The sequence below is a fragment of the Chiloscyllium plagiosum genome, unplaced genomic scaffold (assembly GCF_037043375.1).
Source record: "Chiloscyllium plagiosum isolate Xiang-an unplaced genomic scaffold, Cpla_swu_hap1 HiC_scaffold_9, whole genome shotgun sequence".
Lineage (NCBI taxonomy): Eukaryota > Metazoa > Chordata > Chondrichthyes > Orectolobiformes > Hemiscylliidae > Chiloscyllium > Chiloscyllium plagiosum.
Window position 1 is genome coordinate 66,778,229 of NW_028270147.1, and position 20,336 is coordinate 66,798,564.

At 41.3% G+C, this 20,336-nt stretch overlaps 1 protein-coding gene across 1 annotated transcript in view; it reads left to right on the forward strand.

The window, feature by feature from the left end:
- Positions 1-20,336, forward strand: part of nmnat2 (nicotinamide nucleotide adenylyltransferase 2) — a 259,268-nt gene that overhangs the window by 118,907 nt on the left and 120,025 nt on the right. The gene's annotated exons all lie outside the window — the stretch shown is intronic.

The window sequence follows — 20,336 nt, forward strand, 5'->3', positions numbered from 1 at the left end:
CTATAAGCTTTCCTAATGCTGTACTGGAGGCCTTAGAGGAGGAGTTGGAAAGGAGGCGAGTTGGCCTATATCTGAAGGGGGGAGTCGGAGACGCTTCAGATACAAAGGCAGAAGACAATAGGAGTTGTAGATTCCAGCAGTCAAACTTTGAGAGTGCAGAGCTGCATGTATTTTGTTGAGCTCACATGAGTTGCATCTTGAAATGCCATATGTTGTCAACTGCAGAGCCATCCTCAGACACAGCTTAAAGCATCAAACCCGCAACACACACTAAGCAAAGATGTCTAAAAATCTGGACTCATTTGTTTCATATGTTCTCACTTTACCTCACACACCCAGCACTTGAACCTAATGATCGCATCTCACAGTTTATACTCACAATCAATTATTCAACAGTGGCAACCAAAGTAGACACACACATTGTATAAGATCTGCTGATCCACTCTGATTCAGGAGGAGGTGGTGCACAATCTAAGGTAGCAGGAGCTAAATGCTGGGGAGCAGGGAGGACCTGAATGTTCTAATCCCTACAGAGATGTTGCTGACTATTTTTGGAAGGCCATGGCTGAGGCTGTAGCCAGCTATGGATCTGAAATCACTGCAGCTGACAGGAGCTAATTCTCCTTCTCACAGAGTCATAGAATTGTTCCGGAGCAGAAGGAGGACATTCATGCCATTGTGGCTATACTAACTCATCCCATGAGCATCATTACCCAGTGCCAGTCTCATGCTTTATCCCCATTCCCTTGTACAAATAATCATCTACGCCCTCTTGAATGCTTCAATTGAACCTGCCCTCACCACACTTGCAGACAGTGCATTCCAAACTCTACCGCCTCGCAGTATGAACAGGTTATTTTCTCACATCACTCTTGAACTGTTCCTCCCTAGCTATCCAGCTTGTTCATGATGTTGAAACCCTCTCGGAACTCTCCTCTCTGAGATGAGATCTGTACTGAGTGTGAAGGGCCAGCAGCCAGGGCAGGAACAAGGATAGTGCAAGTGCCAGCTCACTGCACAGCACGATCACACAAGCATTCTGCCTTCGAAGACTCAGAGGAGTATTTTGATGCGCAGCCTACAGAAAAAGTTGATGAGATGCCCAAGAAAATACTTAGTGCATTGGGAACCTGCCAGGAAGCCTGCAGTCTATGTGGAATACATTAAAGGAGTCCAGCACCAATTTGCCACAGGACTCTGAGAGATAGCTTGGAGTGTGTCATTTCCAACATGGTAATGGTTACCAACTGTTCACATATTTGTAGGCCCACCTGTGCTCCAGCTTCCAATGGTCAAATGCCGGAGCAGAAGGAGGTCATTCATGCAGCAATGCAAGCAGCAACCATCCAACATCTCTGTGTTATAGTGGTGGCTCTGAGTGCTTACACAATGGTGGTGGAGCATGGTGTGGAAAAACAGGATATCGCTGCTATCCCAACAATCTGTCCTTCCAAAGTTAATTAGCATTTTGGATTGACAGTGACTTGTTGAAACAAGAACCTTCTATTCTTTCCCAGGATTACAGCGTTTGTTCTCCCACCCGTGCCATCCCATCAGTGCTTGTCAATCAGCAGCCCATACTGCCATCTCCCATAACCAGGCATGGCTTTTGCATCTGGGTGATTTAGGCCCGGAGCCACTCAAGGTCATTGTTCATGGCTATCTACAGTTTCTTCCATTGCAAGTCAGCAGCCTTCAACCAGCCAAGTTGCAGCCATTGTGATCACAGTGTCTAGATAGATCAGGGCAGGCAAAGGCACAAGGAAGACATAAGTAATTAGTTGACATTTGTATACAATATGGAATTATTTGTAAATTTAGTTTGAAATGTTAATTTTATCCTTCTAGTGTAGACAATTGGGTGTGGTGACCCTCAGGGTAAACTCAGCACTGGTCATCTGTCTCTCATTGTAATGAGAGGACAGTCTATGGTCCTGCAGAACTATGGCAGCTTTTACTTTTCATTTTTTTATTAAGATGGTCAGGGATAGAAAGAAAAGGTGTGGTACTGCTAGTGAATTGCATACTGGGGACTACAGTTAATGCAAAAATGAGGTCTCTCTGGCATCACTGGTCAAGTTCTGCTTTGCCTCTGTTCATTCTCCACATCATGCTGTGTTCCATCAGCAATGCCTTGTGGTTTTTCATGTGTCAAAGCAAATTTATGCAGGAGCTTTGAAGTCAGCAACAATTTCTTCAGTGTCTTCCAAACCACTCTTTGCACAGTTCTGTAACTTCTGTACATCCCAGAGGTAAAACAGGAATAACAGAAAATGAACACATTGCTTCTACTGGGGGTCGAGTTTGAGGTATAAATGAAATTTCAGTATATGAAAAATTTACTGCTTCTTCCTTCTGTGATGCTAGTAGAATCAAAGCTACGGCCAGTAGCTAACCTGTAAGTAGTTCATGGTTCCTGTAAATAATAGCTGATAGGAGATATTTCCTGCTGTTGAACACATGTTCAGGTGAATACAGTAGAGGAGACATTATACTGTAACAGCAGATGCAGCACGTTATGAATGGTGTTTCCATTCCTCTAAATAAACTACATGTTTAGGAGTAGTTGAGACCTTTTTCTAATCTGTCTACTAATCACTAAATTAAATTTTTAAAATTCCTACGAAGGGAAGAAGTTATATTTATATAACACATTTTACACTCACCTTCCATCCAAAAACCAGTTGGGGTCTGTTAAAATACTTTTCGAAATGTAGGAAAGCTCAGCAGCCAACTATCAGATAGCCAGGTTTCAGAATCAAAGCTGAGATAAATGATCAAATTCTTTTTAACAAACTGTGAATGTTGGAAATCAAAACAAAAATTAAAATTTGCTGGAAAAACTCAGCAGATCTGGCAGCACCTTTGGAGAGAAATCAAAGTTAATGTTTCACGTACAGTGACACTTCTTCGGAAGGTTGTAAATGATCCAAGAGTGTTTTACAGATGTTGACGATGGAATAAATGATGGCCTGGAAATAGTGAGAACTCCTCTTAAAGTGCAACAGAATCTTTCACATCCGCTGTAGAACACGATTGTGTTCCTTACTGCTGTCCATACACTCTTGAAAGTACTTAGTCCTTAATCCCATCTGGATAATACCAGATTCACTTTAGCCGGGAGAATGAGATGACTTTAAATCCAATATTAAGAATTTAGATTCGGGCTTCAGAGACAAAAAGAAAGGCTACTCATCCATTGCATCATCCAGTTACTCAGGAAATAACTGACGCTAATCATACTGAGAGACAGAGTTACCTGTAGACATTTAAGGATTATTCCAATTAATCTAGGAATTTATGTCTCACCTCTTTATAGTGTTTAAACTGCCAGATTGTGTATACAACATCATTTAAATAGTGTAATTTATAACCAGTTTTCACAGGTTTTCCATGCAGTGTCTACTTCAATTAATATTGCTTTTTGTTATCGAATCAGAGTGGTTACAGTAGTTACAAAGCTTAAAGGGGAAGGACATGTTTAGTATGGATATGTTTTTGATCTTCAAAAATGTATGACTGATTTAATTGTGGGGCAAAGCTATCGACTAATGTCATTTCAGCTTTTACACTTAACATTTTCTAGCTTCTCCAAGTCTGTGTTCCTGGAAAGGTAAATTGTTGTTTACTTTTTAAAGTTTTAAAACTTTAAACAAAAGTTAATTGATAGAAGCCTGAGGATGGAGCCTTGATTGGAGTCTGAAATAATCAGAAATGCCCTGAGTGCCTATTCTGGTTGATGGGAGAGGTATTGTGACACTGCTATGACAATTATAGAATTTTTCCAGTGTCCTGATTCATATCCTTCCCTCAGCCATCACCACCAAACAAACATTCTGCCATTCATTTTGTATGATATTGAATAATTGACTGCCATGTTTTCCTGTTTAACAAGTGACTACAGAAATTCATTGATTGAACAGAACTTTGGCACATCTTGTGGATGTGATCAGACACCACATGGGTGAATCCTTTCTTATATTTCTGGCATGTGTTGAAATCTGTTGTTAATACTTTTGCGTATGAAAATGTGTGTACAAGGCCATTAGGAAAGATTACTCTGTTTGCCAGATGCAACAAAGGCATAAACTTGCTATTTATGATTTCACAAGAACTAATGCACAAAACAAACCTTTCCACAACATTTCCACAAATTCAAACAAAAATGATGATCCTTCTGTTTCGGGTATCGCCTTTGCACCATCTGCAGCAACAGTAGCCAGACACAAAGCGTGCCAAGCAGTGCAGTTAGTGCTTCTTTCAAATCAATACAATGGAATTACTGTTACAAAGCAGTGGAAAGGTCAACATTATTGCAGGTGGCATCCTGTTCGGGTTTTGCAAACTCGTTTACAAAGATCCATGTTCTCACAATACGAAGCACTGACACTCTGCTGCGTGACATCCTTTTTGTTCTTTCTTCAAGTAATATCCTACACTGACCACAAAAATGGATTCAGAAATGTCTGATTATTTTCATACTTCCAAACGAAACCAGGGATTGTTTGTCAGCAAATAAGTTGAAAATTAACACCACGATAAATTGTGTTAAAAAAAGCCTGCATTTTGCTTAATTTGAATGAGATAATTTATTGCTGGACAGATGTTTTTAAAATCTAATTTATCAGTTCAACTTCATAGCTGCCAGCAGTAATGGGGATTAAGCTAGAAACACGCAAGAAGCACTCCAGTTCATGTTTTGTATATAACTTGCACAATCATTGTTTTTGAGGAACAGGTATATAGATTTGGATTAGTCACACATTAGTCTAGACTGCTGAGAGCCAGACAGAGAAATGTGTGTAAAGGCGTGAGTAGTTAATTATTTTACAAGGCCAACAAAGTAACTATGACACATGATCAATTATCTGAATTGCTATTATTTGTCTGTGTTGAGTTTAGTGTCCCTAGCAATTAAGAAAGTTAAACAGTGACTTCCATACACATAATTTCCTGATTACTCAAATTATTCATGATGAGAGCAACCTTTTCTATTCCTTTGTGGGAAGTGGGCGTCACTGGCAGGCCAGCATTTATTCCCATCCCTAGTTGCCATTCAGAGGGTGGTGGTGAGTTGCCTTCTTAAACACAATGTGTTATAGGTTAAATCACAATGCCCTTGAGAGAATTCCAGGGTTTTGACCCGGCGAGGATGATGAGTGGCTTGGAGGGGAACTTGAAGGTGGTGGTGTTCCCACATATCTGCTGCTCTTGTCCTTCTAGATGGAAGTGATCATGGGTTTGGAAGGTGCTGTCTAAGGATCTTTGATTAATTTCAGAAGTGCCACCTCATGAATAGTACACACTGCTGCTACTGAGCATCGGTGGTAGTGGGAGTGGATGTTTGTGGATGCGGTGCCAGTCAAGCACGCTGCGTTGTCCTGGTTTGTGTCAAGCCTCTTCAGTATTGTTGGAATGTTGCACCCATCCAGGCAAGTAGGAATTACAAGTGCCCCCCGTATCTGTGGGTAATACGTTTCAAGACCTACCGCAGATGCCCAAAATCACGGATAGTAGTGAACCCTATCATTTAAATGGGAATTATACCTTCCCGGCAGTCCCTGGAATTATTTCTGGAATACTCTATGTAATATTTTCATGCCGCGGTAAACTGCGGATGGCTGAAACTGTGTAAACCGAATCCGCGGATACGGGGGTTTGACTGTATTCCATCACACTCCTGAAGATATTCGACATGCTTCGGGAAGTCAAGTGGTGAGTCACGTGTTGCAGTATTCCTAGCCTCTGACCTACTGTTATAGCCACTGTATTAATATCGTGAGTCCAGTATAGTTTCTGGTCAACTGTAACACCTAGAATATTGATATTGGAGGACTCAGTGATGGGAATGCCATTGAATATCAGGGGGTGATGGTCATTGCCTGGTGTTTGTGTGGCACAAATATTAATTGCCACTTTTCAGTCCAAGTCAGGAAATTGTCCAGGTCTTGCTGTGTTTGGACATGGATTGCTTCACTATCCGTGAGATCATGAATAGTGCTGAACGTTGTGTGATCATCGATGAACATCCCCAGATGTGACCTTATGATGAAGGGAAGGTTGTTGATGAAGCAGCTGAATATGATTGGGTCTAGGACACGACCCTGAGGAACTCAGGGCTCTTGTTGCACAGTGGTAATGTGCCTGCCTCTGAGTCAGAAGTCCCAAATTCAAGTCCCGCCTGCTTTAGAGCTTTATAACACAGGTTATGAACAGGTTGATTAAGAAATATTTACCCTGAGGAACTCCTGTCGAGATTCCAGCAGCTGAGATGTCTAATGTCCAATAACCACAACCATCTTCCTTTGTGTCAGGTATGACTCTGACCAGTGGAGAATTTTCTCCTTCTGATCCGTGAGCAAATAACTAAGGGGAATAAATATGGAGCATCCTCTGGAAATTAAATACATGCTGCCCATCCTTTTGTTTGAGAAAACAATACATGGTACAAGAAGAAGCCGAAAAATAAACCAACTGTAAATATAAAATGTGGAGGCAACAAAATAAAAGTAAATCTAGAAATAGTCAACTTGCCAAACAAATTATTTCAAAGCCTACTCAATGTTGAGCGAAGAATCTATGTGTAATGCTGTAATGGAGAGACTGCTCATTCAGTTCTATTTACGCGTGTAGTCATTGAACTGAGAGGGTTGCTTGAGACAGGCAAAATACCAGTTGCCTGAAGCAGTCCTTTGCAGTTGGTTCTGAAATGTGAAAATGTGTTGGTTTTATAGTGATTGTTCCTGCTTGTGTAAACCCAGTCAGTGTGATTGGATTTTCTTTGTTATATCTTCAAATGGCAGGTTAGCCATTCTGCAGCTGGGTTCATATTTCTAGATTGCTAAATTTCATGCTGAATCTATAGGAGAAAATAATCTTAACACTACTCTAAATGGATTGTTTAGCTAGGTGGAAAATTATCTACATAATGCAATAGGGACCAAATGGTGAATGTTATTAAAACACAAATGTGCAGGGTTGGTGAATACCTTTCTTTATTTGGTTCAAGAAAACACAACAATGGTACTTTTTATATGGCTGATTGATTAGAAAGGCTTTTTAAATTGTTTATTTCAGTATTGTGTTCAATTCTGGACACCACGTATTAGGAAGGACATAAAAACTTTGGAGAGGTTACAGAAGTGGGTGGCACGGTGGCACAGTGGTTAGCACTGCTGCCTCACAGCGTCAGAGACCCGGGTTCAATTCCCGCCTCAGGCGACTGACTGTGTGGAGTTTGCACGTTCTGCGTGGGTTTCCTCCGGGTGCTCCGGTTTCCTCCCACAGTCCAAAGATGTGCAGGTTAGGTGAATTGGCCATGCTAAATTGCCCGTAGTGTTAGCTAAGGGTAAATGTAGGGGTATGGGTGGGTTGCGCTTCGGCGGGGCGGTGTGGACTTGTTGGGCCGAAGGGCCTGTTTCCACACTGTAAGTAATCTAATCTAAAGAAGTGATTCACTGGAGATTAGCAAGTAGAAACAGGGATAGACTAACAAATATTACACCAGAGAAGTCTAAGAGGGGATTTGAAAGCATTGGTCAAAATCACAAAAAACGTTGGAATAAATGAAAGAAAAACACTTTCCTTGTTTGAAAGATTGATAACCAAAGGGCACAGACTCAAGGACCAACTTCAACATGAGAAAAAAAGTTTTTGACACATTAGTGAGGTAACAATTTGGGATAAACTCCCTCTTTAGGTGATGGTTACGGATTCAGAAGTAAATTGGATAATTCCTAAAGAACATGTGATTGCAGAATCACAGGAAATAGTCAGTGAAAGACAAAACTCAATTGACGTGGTGAGAAGGTGACCAAACAGGTGGATGAGGGTAAAGCAGTTGATGTGGTGTATGTGGATTTCAGTATAGCGTTTGATAAGGTTTCCCACGGTAGGCTATTGCACAAAATACGGAGGCATGGGATTGAGGGTGATTTAGTGGCTTGGATCAGAAATTGGCTAGCTGAAAGAAGACAGAGGGTAGTGGTTGATGGAAAATGTTCATCCTAGAGTTCAGTTACCAGTGGTGTACTGCTGTTTGTCATTTTTATAAATGACTTAGATGAGGGAGTAGAAGGATGGGTTAGTAAATTTGCGATGACACTAAGGTCGGTGGAGTTGTGGATAGTCCTGAAGGATGTTGCAGGTTACAGAGGGATATAGGTAAACTGCAGAGTTGGCTGAGAGGTGGCAAGTGGAGTTTAATGCAGAAAAATGTGAGGTGGTTCACTTTGGAAGGAGCAACAAGAATAAAGAATACTGGGCTAATGGTAAGATTATTGGTAGTGTAACTGAGCATAGAGATCTAGGTGTCCATGTACATAGATCCCTGAAAGTTGCCATCCAGGTTGATAGGGTTATTAAGAAGGCATATGGTATGTTAGTTTTTATTAGTTGAGGGATTGGGTTTTGGAGCCACAAGGTTATGCTGCAGCTATGCAAAACTCTGGTGCTGCTGCACTTGGAATATTGCGTACAGTTCTGGTCACCGCATTATAGGAAGGATGTGGAAGCTTTGAAAAGGGTTCAAAGGAGATTTACTAGGATGTTGCCTGGTATGGAGGGAACGTCTTACTAGGAAAGGATGAGGGACTTGAGGCTGTTTTCGTAAGAGAGAAGAAGGTTGAGAGGTGACTTAATTGAGACATATAAAATAATCAGTGGGTTAGATAGGGTGGATAGTGAGAGCCTTTTTCCTCAGGTGGTGATGGCTAGCATGAGGGAATATAGCTTTAAATTGAGGGGTGATAGATAAAGGACAGATGTTAGAGGTAGTTTCGTTACTCAGAGAGAAGTAGAGGCATGGAATGCCCTGTCTGCAACAGTAGTAAACTCACCAACATTAAGAGCATTTAAATGGTCATTGGATAGACATATGGATGAAAATGGACTAGTGTAGGTTAGATGGGCTTCAGGTTGGTTCCACAGGTCGGCGCAACATCAAGGGCCAAAGAACCTGTACTAAGCTGTAATGTTCTATGTTCTATGACTTTCAAAAGGATTTCAAGATTCTTTACTCTGGAACAGTTCCTATGGATTGGAGGGTAGCTAATTAACCACGCTATTTAACAAGGAGGTAGACAGAGAACAAGGAATTATAAATCAGCCTGACATCGATAGTGGAGGAAATGCAAATGTTTGTTATAAAAGATTTAATAACAGAGTATTTGAAAAACTGACATAACTAGACAGAGTCAGCGTGGATGTATGAAAGGGAAATTATGCTTGACAAATCTACTGGAATCCATTGAGGATGTAACTAGTGGAGGCGATAAGGAGGAGCTAATGGGTGTGGATTACTCTGCCTTTTAGAATGCTTTTGATAAGATCTCAGAAAAGAGATTAGCATGTAAAACTAATGTATGGAATTGGGGATAGTGAACTGACATGGATAGAGAACCGGTCACAGACAGGAAATAGAGTCATAGTCATAGTGATGTACAAGTGTTTTTCTAAGTGGCAGGTAGTAACAAGTGGAGTACTACAAGGATTAGTACATGGACCCCAACTATTCACAAAAGATATTAATGATTTAGATGAGGGAACTAAATGCAATGTCAAGTTTGCAGATGACACAAAGCTGGGTGAGAGGATGAACTGTGAGGAGGAAGCAGAAGTGCTTGAGGACTGATGTTCCTGAGAATGGAGAGCCCAGAACCATTGTTCACACTCTGAAGATACAGGTAGGCTATTTAGGACTAAGAGGAGACATTTCTTTACTCTAAGAGTGATGTGCCTGTAGAAGTCTCTGCCACAAAAATCAGTTAAGGCCCAAACACTGTTTTTAAAACAGAGTTAGATATAATTCTGAGGGCTAAAGGGATCAAATGGAGACAAGGTGGGACAGGGTACTGAATTAGATGATCAACAGCGATCATATTGAATTGCAGAGCGGGCTGTAAGGACTGAATGGCCTATCCTGCACTGTTTGCTATGCGTATGATGCAAACCTGCTGGACTGATTAGGTCCCTTCTGTGCTGTTGTAGTTGATAACCCAGTGATTTTCTATGGTTCTCGTAGATTTGTTACTGCAAGTGTCACTGTACTTCCATCTATTGATTCTGCTGGATATACCAATTTATGAAGTCATAGCAAACAAAATAAGGGATATTTTGTAGAAGGACACCATTCAGCCAGTCATGTTTGGGCTGGTTTTTTCCTATTTCATTATTCTTAACCCTACAAGTATGTTATCTTCAGATGATTATCAAGGCCCTCCAACAGCAGTGATTAACTTTGCCTGCCCAGCCAATGTGTTCTGGGTCCTAATGCTTGCTGCATAACAAATGTTTCCTCTTGACAACTTTGGTACTGGGTTTCTGGCCTGTCTTCTATGCTAATCTCCCACTACATCAATGGGAGAGAATGCTGCTGAGAGACGGGGCTTTCCTGTCTTTAGTATGGGAAATGAAAAGGTGATGGAAACCGAGCACTGGATCATTTATTTTTCTGAGGAAGCAACCAGTTTCATCGATGGCCCAGAGAGAGATGCAGTGTTTTTGTTGAGCTTCATCCCAAGAAGCTCTGTGATGCAGGACTCTGCACTCGAAGAGCTGTTCACAAGGATGTGTGCCAAGACATATGCTGCTAATGCCTGGAGAAGCTGCAACCTTAGTGAAAGCCCAAAACCTGCTGGTGTTCTAGAGCGGAAGGCTATCCTTGACTGAGTGTTGTTGACTGATACATTGTATTCAAGAGTGAGTTAAAGCTTGGGGCAGCTGCCATAAAGGTGCAGTGGTGAAAAGCTGTACTGTATTGAAACTTGAGCTGAAAGTGTGTAGTGAATGTCATTTGTATTGCAGTTGGACTGAGACACCTTTAGAGGGAAACATGTTCAATGGAGAAAGCCTTTCCATAATGCGTTTTCCACAATGTAAAATGTGAAATATTTTAGAATAAAGTATAACTATGCAAAAAAAGACATGAGGTCCCTATACAAAGAAGCCCCACATCCTATCAACCCATAATGAAGGATTTCAGAGGGTAACCTTTACATTGTTGGTCATGTTGTTTGATGAACACTGATACAAGTGGAAGGCTCTCTTGGTGTTGTTAACTGAATGGTATAAATGCATCTACAGGAGAGGTGATGAATTACAATGCAGTCAATGCATCCTGTGAGTCAATGTACATGCATAACTTCTAAAAATACATTTTCTCACAATGTTTTACAACAGTTTGTATGACATGGTGGCCTCTGATTGAAATCTCCTCCAGAAGGTGACAAGGTTCCTTTGAGTAATTGAACTGAAATCAGGCATTTTATTTCACTTGATTTGCAAGCAAGACACATTACGATAGAAATAGCATTGAACATAACATTAAAGTTTTATTGGATAAAATTACTGTTGAACATTTTTCATTATAAATGGAACAACTCAATTATCCCAAAATATATTTTTATGTGTATTAAATTATTGAATGATCATATTCTTGTGTTTGCAGCAAACATAATTCTTCTTTTACTGAGGACATAATTGATTTAAAATTGCCTAAATAACTGAATGATTTATGTTAGTGTAAACCAGGAAGCTTGTCAACTGGCTAAGGTTGGGTGATTTATTGAGTCGGCTGTCCTTTTCCCCTTAGTAACAGAGGTTTGAGTTTAGATCTGTTGTCAGACTGAATTCACGTTTGAATGGATTAACATGGGGTGAAGCCCACCTTTCTTTGATGTTGTGAATGGTGTTCACCACAAAACTGCCTTCAGCCTTCGCCCTGCCAATATTTGTCCAGCAATTTCACCAGGCCGTCTGCCCATATGACAATGGGGAGGAGCTTGTTTCTCCTCTTGTCTGTTGTATTTTAATTCACATCTAATCCAGTCAAGTGCCAGAACATTTGAATTACTTGTACAGTGTCAATGGCTGCATAATTGACTCATTGTTTTGACAACCTGAAAATCTGTCACATGAGGTGACTTTGTTTAGAAATTAAGTGATAAATAATTCACTAGAAATTACAGTGAACCATGAGACAAGAGTTTACACACAGTAGATTAATGACTCACTGTGAGTTCTAAAGGTGCATTCATGGGATTACAGCAGGATGCAAATTAACTATTCAGCTTTTCCTTCTAAAACATATCGTTCAGTTTTAATTTAGCAAGAGAGATTATTGTGGTCTATTTTGTCTCAATGTATGCAAGGAGAAAGTGAGGACTGCAGATGCTGGAGATCAGAGCTGAAAATGTTTTGCTGGAAAAGCGCAGCAGGTCAGGCAGCATTCAGGGAACAGGAGAATCGACGTTTCGGGCATAAGCCCTTCTTCAGGAAGAAGGGCTTATGCCCGAAACGTCGATTCTCCTGTTCCCTGGATGCTGCCTGACCTGCTGCGCTTTTCCAGCAACACATTTTCAGCTCAATGTATGCAAATAAGCTATAATAAATAAATGTGTTATACAGTATTTTACCATATTGTATAATTTATACTTTGTAAGTGTATAACTTTGGGGTGTTGTATCTGTTGTTTTGTATGTAAATACAAAATGTATGTTATATGTGCATTGAGGTGAATGAGCATTTAAACTATTTTCTGATAGCGTGATTTGAGAGATTGATGCTGTTTTTCTCCCCTTCTCTCTGCTCATAAATGTTATCACACACGACCCTGAATGGCTTTCCCACCAGCAAAATCACCATGACTTTTTCCTTTGTTTTTTTTTTAAACTAATAGCCGCCACTGGTAAAAACAACTTTGTAGCCAATTGAATATTTACAAGCAAACCCCATTATGGGCAACACAAACCATCAAAGATGGTTCTCGTAGTCATGGTGATGGTGAGGAGGGGGGGTAAAGGGAGAGTGGGAAGGGACTAAGTAAAAATTGGATTTGGAGAGGGAGATAAAACACTGTATCCCCTGTGGTGCTCACATCTCTCTAAAGACATTGAAGGACGCTGCATTCTCCCTGTCCAAGGACATCCGGGCATGAACATGACCGTGAACACACCCTTGGCAGAGGCTCAGGGATCACGTAACTTGATTGCTGCTGATTAGGACACAGAGTGAACATCCTGTTGATTTTCAGAGTGCACAGGAACCACCTGAGCTGGTAGTCAGGCCCACAGTGTGACATCTGAAGAATGATACCTCAGGTATACAAGGTTGCCTCAGTTTGCATTGGAATATTAATTTAGGTTAATAAAGAGCTAGCGTATCTTCCTAAAAGTTAAAGTTAATATTTGCAAAGCAGCAGGTCTTTCCCAAGTTTACTCCAAAAGCTAAAATCTTTGTCCAAAATTGTGAGCACCAGAGCAAAAATGGCCAATACACATCACACAGTGCTTCTGGAAAATACAATCAGTAATAAATTCAGCTTAAAAATTATGCCAAGAATTACGAGGTATAAGAAGTTAAAAATCACACAACACCAGGTTATAGTCCAACAGGTTTCATTGGAAGCACACTAGCTTTCAGAGCGACGCTCCTTCATCAGGTGATTGTTCTCAGGAGCGTCGCTCCGAAAGCTAGTTTGCTTCCAATTAAACCTGTTGGACTATAATCTGGTGTTGTGTGATTTTTAACTTTGTACACCCCAGTCCAATACCAGCATCTCCGAATCATGAGGTATAAGAAAACCTTGTTGCTGTTGGACACTTGGAGTGTAGAACTTTTCTGGATAAGAATGTGCAGTCACACAGACAAGGCTTTGCATGCTGTCATTGACAATCATTACATTGGTCCAAAATACCAGTTCCCATACCTGAATGAATAGGCTCATGACACATCACTGAGGAAGAGTGCAGTTTAAGACTGGGAACTGTGATACCAGCACCGACTCTCATGTAAGTCACTAAAGGGGACTAGAACGAGAAATTCAGCAGGGAGGATAATGATGACTGTGAGGAGTATGTTTGTGGTTTGGGATCAAAGTGTAGGATGAGTGTGAGTAGATGTTTGTAATCAAAAGACAATTGAGTAACAATTTAGAGGGGGATGGGCGAATGTAACCCAGATGTAGCACAATTTAGATGTAACACTGTGTCTGGAGGAACACTCCATGTTACCCATGCTGGTTGGAGCCTGCAGTGGTTTCTTTAGGGCCTGTCTGTTAAGCTACATGATGTAGTCTTTGTGTTCCTGACATATCAGCTTTACTCACATTGACATGATATTGAAGGGGGGTCTTCAAGCAGACTTCTAGTTTCTAATGTGAATTTGCAAAGTGTAAAAGTCTGTTTCAGCTGTGAGCACTCACGTCTGAGTTATTGTGGATGTGATGGCAATCAAGAGTCAGTTTTTTTATTCTGTGAAGCTGCCCATGATGGGAAGTAGAAACTGTTTGGTAATTTGATGGAGGAAAGCTGTCTATGCTCACAAACATCATCATGGCGGAGATGATAGACTATCGTACGCCATGTTTGTTTAACCACCTCCGTTCCAATCCACTCCCCACTACAAACATCCAGACCCAATGTGGCACTTCCAGCTCTTAACGTTTCTCAAAACTCCTTCACTCCATCACGTTTGTATTGTTGAAACAAATCTAACTGAAAAGCAGCAAAGAGAAATAAATGTGATAGGCCTCATGAGACACATTATCCCAGCAGCAAAGGGAGGAGGAAAGCATTGAACAGAACACTACAGGAGTCAGTAGCTGCACCAATGACCCAGAAACGTGCCCGTGGAGGGCCAAGAAACAGCACCAATATGACAGGCAGAAGGCACGCCATCATGTGGGTGTGACAGGGCTAGCAGACCCATATCCATCAATTTCCAGTTCAGGTAAATGGATTACAATTGGTATTCCCCTGGAATACAAGATCATATAATTAAACAGTGGGATGGACAGGCAATTCCTGTGTGCAAGCATTAGGGATTGCTTACAGGAATCACCAGGACTGCTGTACCTGAAAGAATATCTAAGGCAACCTGAAGGTGCCATTTCTGGGATGCAGGCATATTCTGTCATGAAGAAGCAGTGAAGCAGGGCTGTCAGATGGTAGTGCCAAATATAAATTCAAGCTGCACTCCCCAGAGGACACTAAAGCAAATAAGAATTAAGTTTCCAAGTTAGAAAACAGTTGATTCTGCCTCTAGCAACATTGCAATGGAATGGAACCAGGAAACGGTTAGGCTACCCAACACTTACTTTTCCTAAGTGGATAAATTAGATAATGTAAGAAACAAATCTCCTGACATTAACAGAAAGGGTACAAATGTGGGGAGCAGTTTGCAGCCAGGAATTCTGGAAGAACAAGGTTCCCTCCGGTCCTGTGGAAGTTTCATATCTATCCTGATATGAAACCAGCCTGAGGATCATATTTGGACAGCCAGCTAGTCCGAGGGGCAAACAGGCCTCTGAGCGCCAACTACAGCTGGAGCCCAGAGAGAAGAGAAGGATAGATCAGACTCCAGGGAGTGGGTAGGGTTGGTGACAGGGGACGTTTGATGCTCAAAGATGGGTAAGGTCGAGGTGGATGGGGTTCAACTTTGGAATATTTTTGTTTTTCCAAATGCCTAACAAAATCCCCTCAAAATTCCCCAAATTTGTTTGTGTTTAACCAATTACATATTGGCTGCTGCTTCATGCATACAGTTCAGACAATGTTATAACTCCAACTGCACATTATGTTGGGCCATACTGCAAGAGGGCACATCTTTTTGCTACATCTTTACAATTGACACTCCTGTTTCTTCGATATCTTAAAAGATGCTCTCCATGAAAAAAATCTTTCAACACAGCAGAATCACATGTTTTAACATACAAGCCACGATGTAAGTTGGGCCCTTGGGTATTACTATTTCCTTTCAGTTTTCCAGAATCCTAACCCTAGTTCTTCACATCCAAGATGAAGACAGCATTTATCCAAAAAGACTGGTGGCAAAATTGATTTGTTATATAGTTTGCCACTGCACTAGAAACTTTCATCTTGTTATATAGGATGTGAAATTTGGATCACAATTTGGACTATTTAGTTCCTCTCTTTGGTGGTGTGTGTGTTGTCTTGCTACTTAAATGGCAACCACAAAAAGTGAGCAGTCTCTTAATACTGACCACGTAACTGAAGCAATAGACATGAGTTAATGGCATACCAAGATTCTTTAATCTGTCTCAAAAGCAAAGAACAGTACGGTATAGGAACAGTTCCTTCATCCCATCAAGCCTGTGCCGACACACGATATCTTTCTAAATAGGCCTTTGTGGTCCGGATCCTTCTCTTCCCTGCCTATTCATGGATCTTATCAAATTCTAAATCGTAATCATTACCCTCACTACTCGATCTATTAATTTAATAGACTGTGAATTCAAAGCAGTTTTCACAACTACTTTGTATGGCCTGAATGAGTAGAAAGGAATTACATGCAGTAAGTCCTCTGTCCAAAAATACTATAAATTGGCATGAAAGGCCAGATGGAAAATTGCACATTGTACATCTGGAGTGGGGACAGATTGAAAACTTCATTTAAAACAAATTCCCCACTCCAACATGAACGCCAGATGGAGCACACTCCCACATCAGGATTCTTATTCTTTGGTTACATTACTAGAGCCTCCTTTGAAAACATAGCACTTAAATTTATGGTCAATTTGGGCTCTCTGTTTAAGCTGTTTTGTTAAATTATTATCGGCTGATCCTAATCACCAGTTACAGTTTGAAAAAGATTTCATGAAACTCTCCCATCAATGCAACTTCAATGTCAACTCCCACACTGATTAACCAAGGACATTTTGGGTTCTGTGTGTGGATATTAATAATTTTTCATAGAATAGAATCCCTACAGTCTGGAAACAGGCCCTTCAGCCCAACAAGTCCACACCAACCCTCCGAAGAGTAACCCACCCAGACCCATTGTCCTACATTTAACCCTGACTAATGCACCTAACCTACACATCCCTAAAGACAATATGTGCAATTTAGCATGGCCAATTCACCTAACCTGCACACCTTTGGACTGTGGGAGGAAACCGGAGCACCCAGGGGAAACCCATGCAGACATGGGGAGAATGTGCAAACTCCACACAGACACTTAAGACTGAAATTGAACCCGGGTACCTGGCGATGTGAGGTAGCAGTGCTAACCACTGAGCCACGATGCTAACGAAACCACTGAGCCACTACGCCACAGACACGGTGATAAAATATTTTTATCACAGCAGCAAGAGCAACTGAAACCCTGGATGAGCTAGGAATGTAAACACTTCTCAATTTTTAAGAGTCTCTTCCTGTGGCAAGTTAGCCCCTCTCTGTTGACACTAAACCTTTTCATTGGTGCTTGTAAGAGAATCTTCTGCATTCAACAGGCAGCCAATCCTGCTCTTGAGCATCTCGAGCAGGACTACATTAGACATCCTTCCACATTTACTAAGCTGTGGGTGACCTTCAGGGGCTGTTCAATGTGGTTTTGCTAAAGACTTTGTAGTTGGAGTTATAACATTGTCTGAAATGTCTACATGCGGCCAATATGTAATTGGTTGAGCACAAACAAATTTGGGGAATTTTGAGGGGATTTTGTCAGGCATTTGGAAAAACAAAAATATTCCAAAATTGAACCCCATCCACCTCGACCTTACCCATCTTTGAGCATCAAACGTCCCCTGTCACCAACCCTACCCATTCCCTGGAGTCTGATCTATCCTTCTCTTCTCTCTGGGCTCCAGCTGTAGTTGGTGCTCAGAGGCCTGTTTGCCCCTCGGACTAGCTGGCTGTCCAAATATGATCCTCAGGCTGGTATCATATCAGGATAGATATGAAACTTCCACAGGACCGGAGGGAACCTTGTTCTTCCAGAATTCCTGGCTGCAAACTGCTCCCCACATTTGCACCCTTTCTTTTAATGTTAGGAGATTTATTTCTTACATGGGCGGCACAGCTGCCTCACAGTGCCAGAGACCTGGGTTCAATTCCCGCCTCAGGCGACTCTCTGTGTGGAGTTGGCACATTCTTCCCGTGTCTGCGTGGGTTTCCTCGGGGTGCTCTGGTTTCCTCCCACGTCCAAAAATGTGCAGGTTAGGTGAGTTGGCCATGCTAAAATTGCCTGTAGTGTTAGGTGAAGGGATAAATGTAGGGGAATGAGTCTGGGTGGGTTGCGCTTCGGTGGGTTGGTGTGGACATGTTGGGCCGAAGGGCCTGTTTCCACACTGTAAGTAATCTAATCTAATCATTATCTTGTTTATCCACTTAGGAAAAGTAAGTGTTAGGTAGCCAACCATTTCCTGGTTCCATCTCGTTGCAATGTTGCTAGAGGCAGAATCAACTGTTTTCTAACTTGGAAACTTAATTCTTATTTGCTTTAGTGTCCTCTAGGGAGTGCAGCTTGAATTTATATTTGGCACTACCATCTGACAGCCCTGCTTCACTGCTTTTTCATGAGAGAGTACGCCTGCATGCCAGTAATGGCACCTTCAGGTTGCCTTAGATATTCTTTCAGGTACAGCAGTGCTGGAGACTCCTGTAAGCAATCCCCAAGGCTTGCACACAGGAATTGCCTGTCCAGCCCATAGTTTAATTATATGGTCTTGTATTCCAGGAGATACTGATAGTATTCCATTTTCTGCAACTGGAAATTGGAGCCTTTCCAATCTTCTAGTGGGTACCCAGGCCTGAATCATTAAATAGGTTTCATTTTACAAACAGCAAATGAATGCATAGAGCAACAGGTAGAATTAAAGCTGTTAACGTTTTTATCTTTTTTTTGTCTCTTCTGACCAGAGAGAGTGGATACACTGCTTTCCTTTCCAGTTGTGGCTTCTCAGCAGGATTCTTATGCTGGGGCCAAATGGATATATCATTCTAATGATAAAAGGAATGGATTACTGTTGGGAAGACTAAACTAACTCTCATTTTATAAAGCACTCAAACACCTCAGAAGCAAATTTGGGGAATTTTGAGGGCTTTTGATTGGGCCTGAGTCAGATTGAATGACCCTGGTACTGCAGAGCTAAGAGTTGGAAAATGTCCCATTGTGTCATCCAAGTCCATACATGCCAGCATTCGATTTAGGAACAAAGTAGGCCATTCAGTCCCTCAGGCATGCTTTACCATTTGATATGATCATGGCTGGTCTGTTTGTGTTCCAAATTTCACATTCCCATCTATTTTCTGATAACCTTTGATTCTCTTGTGCAACAAGGATCTGTCCACCATCTTCTCAACAATGACTCCCTCCTCCACTACCTTTTGAAGCCAAGAGTTTCCAAGTCACATAACCCACTGAGATAAAAAAAATCTCTTCATGTCTGTGCTGAAAGGACGACCCCCTAATTATTAAAACAGTGTAAAACAATTAAAATAGTTCAGCATTCGCCCACAGGAGGAAACATCCTTTCTACATTGACCTTGTCAAGACCATTCAACACCTTATATACTTCAATCAGGTCACCCCTCACCCTTTTAAACTCCAGAGAAAACAATATGCAGTGGTCTCACCAGTGATATGTATGACTGAATCCTAATCATGCTTACTCTTCCCAACCAGTTTTTCAAAGTACCCAGTTATAACCTCTTTAATGATAGATTCCACCAACTCCCCCCACCCTGACTGAATTTCAGCTGGATGGCATTTAGTTTCATGTTTCCGTCTCCCTCCATTCTTGAAGAGAGTCATAGAGTCATATGGCACGGAAACAGACCCTTCAGTCCAACTCAACCATGCCAACTAAGTTTCTTGAACTAAACAAGTCCCACTTGCCTGCATTTGCTCCATATCCCTCCAAACCTTTCCTATCCATGTACCTATCAAAATGTCTTTTAAATGTTGTAACTGTACCTGCATCTACCACTTCCTCTGACAGTTCATTCCACATATGAACAACCCTCTGTGTGAAAATGTCTCTTTTAAATTTTTCTCCTCTCACCTTAAAATTTTGCCCCCTAGTTTAGAACACCCCTACCTTAAGGAAAAGTTCTTTGGTATTCACCTTATCTAAGCTCCTCATGATTTTATAAACCTCTATAAGGTCACCCCTCAACCTTCTATACTCCAGTGAAAAACTTCCTAGCTTATCCAACCTTTCCTTATAACTCCAACCCTCAAATCTCAGCAACATCTTGGTAAATCTTCTCTGAATTCTCTCCAATTTAATAATGTCCTTCTTATAGCAGGGTGACCAGAGCTGTACACAGTACTCCAAAAGTGGCCTAACTAGTGTCCTGCACAACAACAGCATGATGTCCCAATTCCTATATTCACTGGTCTAAGAAATGAAAGCAAGCATGTTGAATACTTTCTTAGCCTCCCCGTCTGCCTGTGATGCAACTTTCAAAGAACCATGTATCTGAACCCTTAGGTCTCTCTGTTCTACAACACTACCCAAGGCCTTACCATTAATGGTATAAATCCTACCCTTGTTTATTTTATCAAAATGCAATACCTTGCATTTATCCTAATGA